General features: G+C 45.1%; 1 protein-coding gene across 6 annotated transcripts in view; it reads left to right on the forward strand.

The window, feature by feature from the left end:
* The window catches only part of LOC113802901 (collagen alpha-1(III) chain), a 102459-nt gene that overhangs the window by 55352 nt on the left and 39607 nt on the right, over positions 1 to 7500 (forward strand). The window lies entirely within an intron of this gene.

Genomic DNA, 7500 nt, shown 5'->3' on the forward strand with positions numbered 1-7500 from the left:
TGTGTTTGCATGTGGGTGTGTGTACATACGTATACGTATCTCCGTGTGTGTATACTTATGCCCGTTTACATGTGTGTACGTGTGTTTGCATGTGGGTGTGTGTACATGTATACGTATGTCCGTGCGTTTATGCGTATGCCCGTTTATATGTGCGTGCGTGTGTTAGCATGTATGCATATTCCCGTGTGCGTGTATGCGTATGTCCGTGTTATCCACGTGGCGTCTTGAGGACTAGATTTCGATGTTATAAAAGATGTGGGTCGGAGATTCTGATGCTTTGAATTCATAAGGGTCGGATTGTTTGATTGGTGCGTCGTGGCATTTCTTGTTCTTTGTTACTGGTTAGTGTGTGAGTGTGCGGGTGTGTATGTGAAATTATCTTCGTGTGTGTGTGTGTGTGTGTGTGTGTGTGTGTGTGTGTGTGTGTGTGTGTGTGTGCGCGTACGTACGCGTTTGTGTGTATTTTTGTGTTGGTGGATGTGGGTTGCTTATATGTGCTTCTGCATTTGTATATATATGTATATGAATACACATATACTTCATTTTCACACGTTTATAATTCATATATCTACTGGTATACACAGAGAGAGAGAGAGAGAGAGAGAGAGAGAGAGAGAGAGAGAGAGAGAGAGAGAGAGAGAGAGAGAGAGAGTGAGAGAGAGGCCAACAAAATATTCTACTAGACAGACAAATAATAGACATACAAACAGACAGACAAACAGCTAAATCCCGACCGAAAACTAGAAAAAAAACGTATATTTTCCCAAACCCCATATTGCATTCTGACATCGCAACCTGTCCCTTCCCCAGCCCCTCCTTTTGAAACGTTTATTGTTTACAGTTTCCATGTAACGTTTGTCCGGGTGTTTTCAGGGGAAATTCAGATTTCTTTCAGAGTGTGAGATTGAATGGGATGGCTTGCTCTTTTGAGTGTGAAAGGAGAGGAGGGAGGGGAGGGGAGAGGAGGGGGTGGGAAGGGGAGAGGAGGGGAAGGAGAGGGGAGAGGGAAGGGGAGAGGGTAAAGGTGATAGGGTGGGAAGAGAGGAGGGAGAGGATTGAGTGAGGGAGGGAAGGGGAGAGGGTGGGAGGAGAGGAGGGGGAGGGAAGGGGGAGAGGAGTAGAGGATTGAGGGAGGGAGGGGAAGGGGGAGAGGGTGGGAGGAAAGGAGGGGGAGGGAAGGGGAGAGGAGTAGAGGAGGGGAGGGGGGAAGGGGGAGAGGGGGTGAGAGAGTGGGGAGGGAAGGAGGGAGAGGGTAGAGGATTGAGAGGGAGGGAGGGAAGGAGGAGGTAGAGGATTGAGGGAGGGAGGGAAGGTGGAGAGAGGAGAAGAGAGAAGGCAAAGGAGTGGAAGACTGAGAAAACGAGGGGAAGAGAAGGAAGTGAAGAGGAGGGTGAGAAGGAGTGGAGGGAGAAAATAGGATAGGGAGGGGGCTGTAACGAGGGGAAGGGAGGGAATGAGGGAAGGGGCCGTAAAGAGGGGAGGGAAAAGGAGGAGAGGGTATAGGGGAGAGCCGTGAGAACGAGGGAAAGAGGAAGAGAGAGGGAAGAGAGAAGTGGGGAAGTGGCAGGAAGGGTGTATGGTGTGTGTGGTAAGAGGATGAGGGAGAGGGGAAGAGAAAAGGGAGAGAGAAGAGATAAAGTGGGAAGTGTATGATGTATGTGGTAAGAGGATGAGGGAAGGAGGATGAAAAAAGGGAGAGGAAAGATGGAGGTAGGAAGGAAGATGTGGGATGAAAGGGATTGAGAAGGAAAGGGGAGAGGGAAAGGGAGATCTTGAGGGAGAATGGATGTGGGAGAGAAAGAGAGAGAATGAAATAAGCATAGAGGGAATGAGGGCGAAAGGGAATAATAGAGAAGTGACAGAAACAAAGAGACAGACAGAGAGAGTGACAGAAATACAGACGAAGACAGAAACGAAACGAACAAAGGAAGAAAGAAAACAAACATAAAAAAGAAATAACAACAAGAGAAACACACACGCACACACCTCCAATAAATAGATCTCTCATTATACAACACAACGATACCCAGATACGCTAACTACACACTCACTTCTCCTCATATGTCCTTATATCAGTGTCAAAGGTCATATCACTTGTAGCTTATCAGTGGCACCGCATCTCAGGTCATACGATGGTTAGTGAGGGAAATATTATGTCATTGGTTATCGTACTTTATCTCCAAAGCAAATGGCAAGGAAGTATTATTCGTAGATTATCGCAAATTATTATCTGTTTGTCTCTGTTTCTGTCTGTTTGTTTGTTTGTGTCTCTTTCTTTATCTCTCGTTTTCTCTTTCTCTGTCTGTCTGTCTGTCTCTCTCTCTCTCTCTCTCTCTCTCTCTCTCTCTCTCTGTCTGTCTCTCTCTCTCTCTCTCTCTCTCTCTCTCTCTCTCTCTCTCTCTCTCTCTCTCTCTCTCTCTCTCTCTCTCTCTCTCTCTCTCTCTCTCTCTTCCCTTCACTCCTCTCCCTCTCTCTCCCTCTTTCTCTTTCTCCTTGCTCTCTCTCTCATCAATAGCTGTCATATTAAGATAAATCTTTATGGATCAACATACTTTTAACTAATAATCTTCCAATCAAAGTACTTTCTTGAGTTAGTACGAAGAGTTACTCATGGTCGGACTTTTCCTGTCCTTAAAGACCAAGTGTGACGTCATCATTATAAAGGACGTAGGGGATTGGCTGTCTCTCTTTTTATGGTGTGATGTCATAATGCTATGACGTAATAGGCATGACGGCAAGGGGAAAAACAACAACCAGGTGTTATTTTACATGTTTTGATATCGCTATATCTGTTATTGCGTTACTCATGGTATTTTTGAGAGCATTGTTATTCTTGTTGGTGTGATCATGTTCGTCGTCATGTTCACCGTCATTTTTGTTATTATCTTCGCCAAGGAGGATTTTTTTTTGGATTTTTTTTTTTTTTTTTTTTTTTTTTTTTTTATCAGGGGTGTGTCTTAACCTGACTTCAGTGGTGGTCCAAATTCATGATCCGAATCCTGGATTTTTAAAAATGAATTTCATCAGTTACCCCTATTACGTTGGCAACGGGTGTAACTATTATTATTGTGTTTACGTACGTCACCAGCGTACTTGAGAAAAAGGTGATTTTAATGTAATTCTTCGTATGAGTATTTCAATTGCGTCAGTAACTCTATTGCCTTGGCGGAGGTATGCGCTCTCTAAATGCTTCTAGTTATTGTTGGTCTTGTAATATACCATTCGCAAAAGTGAATATTGATAGCATACACACTGATATAGTGAGAACAAAGCGCAATTTCATAATAATATAAAACAACAGCGTCAAAATAAAATCAACTCCCTCTGCAAAAACAGGTCGGCCGGTCGCTTACACCAACAAAACGCAGCCGGTGAATATTCTTCAAGTTCTGTTCTTAGTCATTCTCGTCCTAGCGTCTCTCTCTCTCTCTCTCTCTCACTTTTTTTTTTTCTCTGGTGCGTTGTTTTTAAAATTCATCTGATATGACGCAGATATAGAGAAGCACGGCTGTTGTTCATGCTTGGAATAACATTGAGCAAACGCGCAGAGAATGTTTGAAAATTAATACCGTTGGCTGGCCCGGTCGCTGACTTCGGACTTGGTCAGTTTCTGTCTCTTCTTCGGGTTGGCATGAGGATGTTGTAGTGTCTGTATTTGTACCTGTTTATGTGTCTGTTTATCGAGTTCCCTTTCTTTCTCTCTCTCTCTCGTTCTCCGTTTTTATCCCTGTCTGTCTCTCTCTCACTTTTCTCTCACTCGTTTTCTCTCTCTCTCTTCCCCTCCCCCCCTCTCTCTCTCTTATGAAATACGTAAGTAATTTTGATCATTCCTATCGCGTTTTGTCGTTATCCTATATTTTCGTAATATCCCTAACCTTATGGTTTCGCTTCTAATTTTCCTTATCCGGATAAAAAAAAAAACTGACTCGTGTGAAATATATATCCCACTTTATTTCGTAATTTTGGCCTCCGTGCATTATTTATTCGATATAAAATCCACTGGAAACTTTAATTATAAAGTTTGTTAATATTTCAGTACCCAAGTAATTACTTTTTCTCTCATATTCATTCGTACCTGATTTATATATTATATTTTGCCCTAAGTATTTTATTATCAAGTTCATTAACCTCAAAATCTGCCTGAGAGTTTAATGGGGTATTTTAGTAATATAATAGATACTGTCCGTCCGGCCTCTTGGGGTTGCCAGATAGTCTCTTTGGGACATCCGTTGCTTGCATCTAGAGTTCTGAGAAATCTGTGACTGACGTTTTCTGTCTGCCTCTCTCTTCCTTTCTCTCTCACTCTCCCTCTTTCAAATCCTCTCTCTCTCTCTCTCTCTCTCTCTCTCTCTCTCTCTCTCTCTCTCTATATATATATATATATATATATATATATATATATATATATATATATATATCTGTGTCTTTTTTTTTCTCTCCCTTTCCCTCTCTTTTTTCCTTACCCCTCCCTCCTCTTTTCTCTCGCCCCTCCTCTCCCTTTCCCCCCTCCTCCCTTTCCTTCTCTCTCTTTACACTTCAACATCATCTCTCTCATCAACAGTTATTCAAAGGATAAATCCCAACCCGAAAAGCGAAGGGTATTTGCCAAAGTAATCTTCGGGAGCAAATTACATTCGATAATTACACAACAGGTAATTCATGGCTTGATAACAGGCATCGGGTGTTATCAGATAAGTCCCTGTTTGCATATAATTCGGCCGTGGTTTGTTTGTTTGTCTAAGGACCTAACGACGATGATTTGTATATCTTTATCCTCGGGGTTTCTCGTATCTTATGCCTCGTCCTCATTTAGATAGTTTAGTTTAATTCATTTAGATTTGGTGGATTGCGCTTCTATCTCTTTCTCTGTCTGTCTGTCTGTCGCTATCTCTGTCTCTCTCATTTTTCTGGTTATCTCTCACTCTTTCTGTATATATATATATATATATATATATATATATATATATATATATGTATATAATATATATATATATATGTATATATATACATATATACATATATATCTATCTGTGTGTGTTTGTGTGTGTGAGTTTGTGTGTGTGCGTGTGTGTGTGTATGTGTGTATGTGTGTGTGTGTGTGTGTGTGTGTGTGTGTGTGTGTGTGTGTGTGTGTGTGTGTGTGCGTGCGTGTGTGTTTGTGTGTGTGTGTGTGCGTGCGTGTGTGTTTGTGTGTGTATGTGTGTATGTCTTTCTTTTCTCTCACTTCCTTTCCCTCTCTTTTTTTCTTTACCCCTCTCCCCTCTTTCTCTCTCACCCCTTCTCTCTTTCCTCCCTCCCCTCTCTCTATCCTTCTCTCTACCCTCCCCCCCCTCTCTGTATCTGCTTGTCTCTATCTTTCTCTCTCTCTATCCATTTCTCTCTCTATATATATACCTCTCTCTCTCTCTCTCTCTCTCTCTCTCTCTCTCTCTCTCTCTCTCTCTCTCTCTCTCTCTCTCTCTCTCTCTCTCTCTCTCTCTCTCTCCCTCTCCCTCTCTCGGTCCTTCTTGGTTAGCAACAACCCTTGCAGTCTGTAACTTGCAAAGAGTCAGCTGGCAGATGATGGACTTCAAAATATATTGTGCATATTATTATATTAGATTGAATAGATTAACAACGTACCTGGTGTTTTAAATGAATCTTTCCCCTACTACGTAAGTTATCCAAATCAGGTTATCCATTTATTAAGTTGTCCAAATAAAGAGATCACCAAAGTACTCTTCAAAGTTGATGTATGATTGATGGGCCTTTTAAGGACAGCCAGTTTGTGTTGATGCTTAGACTTTTTTTTTTTTTTTTTTTTTACTTTGAATTCTTTTAGCCTTTCTTTTGGTTCTCCTGTTTCTCTGCTTCTCAAAGTTTGTATTCTTCCAGTTTTATTTTTTTATCTCTTTTTTCTAGTTTTCTCTGTCTCTCCCTCTCCCTCATTCTCTTCTTTCTGTTTGATTGTCTGCCGGTTTCTCTCTCTCTCTCTCTCTCTTCTCTCTCTCTCTCTCTCTCTCTCTCTCTCTCTCTCTCTCTCTCTCTCTCTCTCTCTCTCTCTTCTCTCTCCTTGTCTCCTCTTTGTCTCCCTCCCTCTCTCTCTCTCTCTCTCTCTCTCTCTCTCTCTCTCTCTCTCTCTCTCTCTCTCTCTCTCTCTCTCTCTCTCTCTCATAATTTCCCTCCCTCCATCTTCCTTTCTCTCCCCATCTTTCTCTCCTCCCTTGTCCCATCCCCCTTCTTTCCCACACTCCTTTCTCCCCTCCCCCACCCCTCACCTTCCCTCCCTCCCTTCACCCACTTCTCCCTCATCTTTCCCTTCCCCTCTCTCAACCTTCCCCATCCCTCCCTCTTTTTATCATCTCCCTCTCCTCTCCTCGCCCTCCCCACCTCCCCTTTTTCTCCCCATCTCATTCCCCTTTCTTCCCTCTCCCATCTCCCCATTTCACTCCCCCTTTCCCCCACCCTCCCTCTCTCACTCCCCTTCCCCCCCTCCCTCTCCTCCCCCCCTCTCCCCCTCCCCCCCCTCCCTCTCCTCCTTCCCATCTCACTCCCTCTCCTTCTCCCCCTCCCACCCTCCCCCGACACTCTCTCGGCATTTGAAAAAAAAAACTTCAGCAACAGGAATTATTCATATCCAAACATCCTCGGAAACTCAAAGGATACATTAGGATTCTCGCAACACTTGGGATCCTTGAGAAAGTGCGGTTGCTAGGCCGAGGGAGGAAGGGGGGGGGGTAGGATCGGGTATAAGGAGGGAGCAGGAAGGGAAAGGGTAGAGGGGAGGGGGGGCGGGTAGGGTAGGATAGGGTACAAGGAGGGAGCAGGAAGGGAAAGGGTAGAGGGGAGGGGAGGGCAGTAGGTAGGAGTGAGATGGGGGTACAAAGGAGGGAGCAGGAAGGGGGAAAGGGTGCGTAGAGGAGGAGTGGAAGGGGAGGGTAGGAGGAGGAGTAGGGTAGAGAGCAGGAAGGGAAGGGCAGAGGGGAGGAGGAGGGAGGGGGAGAGAGGTAGGATAGGAGTACAAAGGAGGGAGCAGGAAGGGAAAGGGGTAGAAGGGAGGGGGGAGGAGAAGGGAGTAGGGGGAAAGTGGGAGGGAGGGGAGAGGAGCAGGATGGGGAGATCAGAGAGGGAGGATTGATTGGAGGGGAAGGGGGGCAGGAGGGAGAAAGGATGATAGAGGAGGAGTGGAAGGGGGAGGGAGGTAGGGGGCAGGAGGGAGCAGCAAGGGTAGGGAGGAAAGGGTAGGGAAGGTAGGGGGAGGGAAGGTATAGAGAACGGGAGGGAGGGTAGGGTAGAGAGTGACAGAGGGGGGGGGGAGAAGAAGAAAAGGACCGTGGTTGCAGGAAACTTGGAGAAGGGTGGAGGAGGATAGAGGTGGGGGAAGAGGGAGAGAAGGAGCTCAGAGGTGGAGGAGAAGGATAATGGAGAGGTAGGGGGAGGGTAGAGGAAGGGGTTGGGGGATAAGAGAGAGGAGGAGAGGGCTATGGTCGCAAGGCGGGGGAGGGGGAAGGGGATAGGAGG

Source organism: Penaeus vannamei, chromosome 37 (assembly GCF_042767895.1).
Source record: "Penaeus vannamei isolate JL-2024 chromosome 37, ASM4276789v1, whole genome shotgun sequence".
Taxonomy (NCBI): domain Eukaryota; kingdom Metazoa; phylum Arthropoda; class Malacostraca; order Decapoda; family Penaeidae; genus Penaeus; species Penaeus vannamei.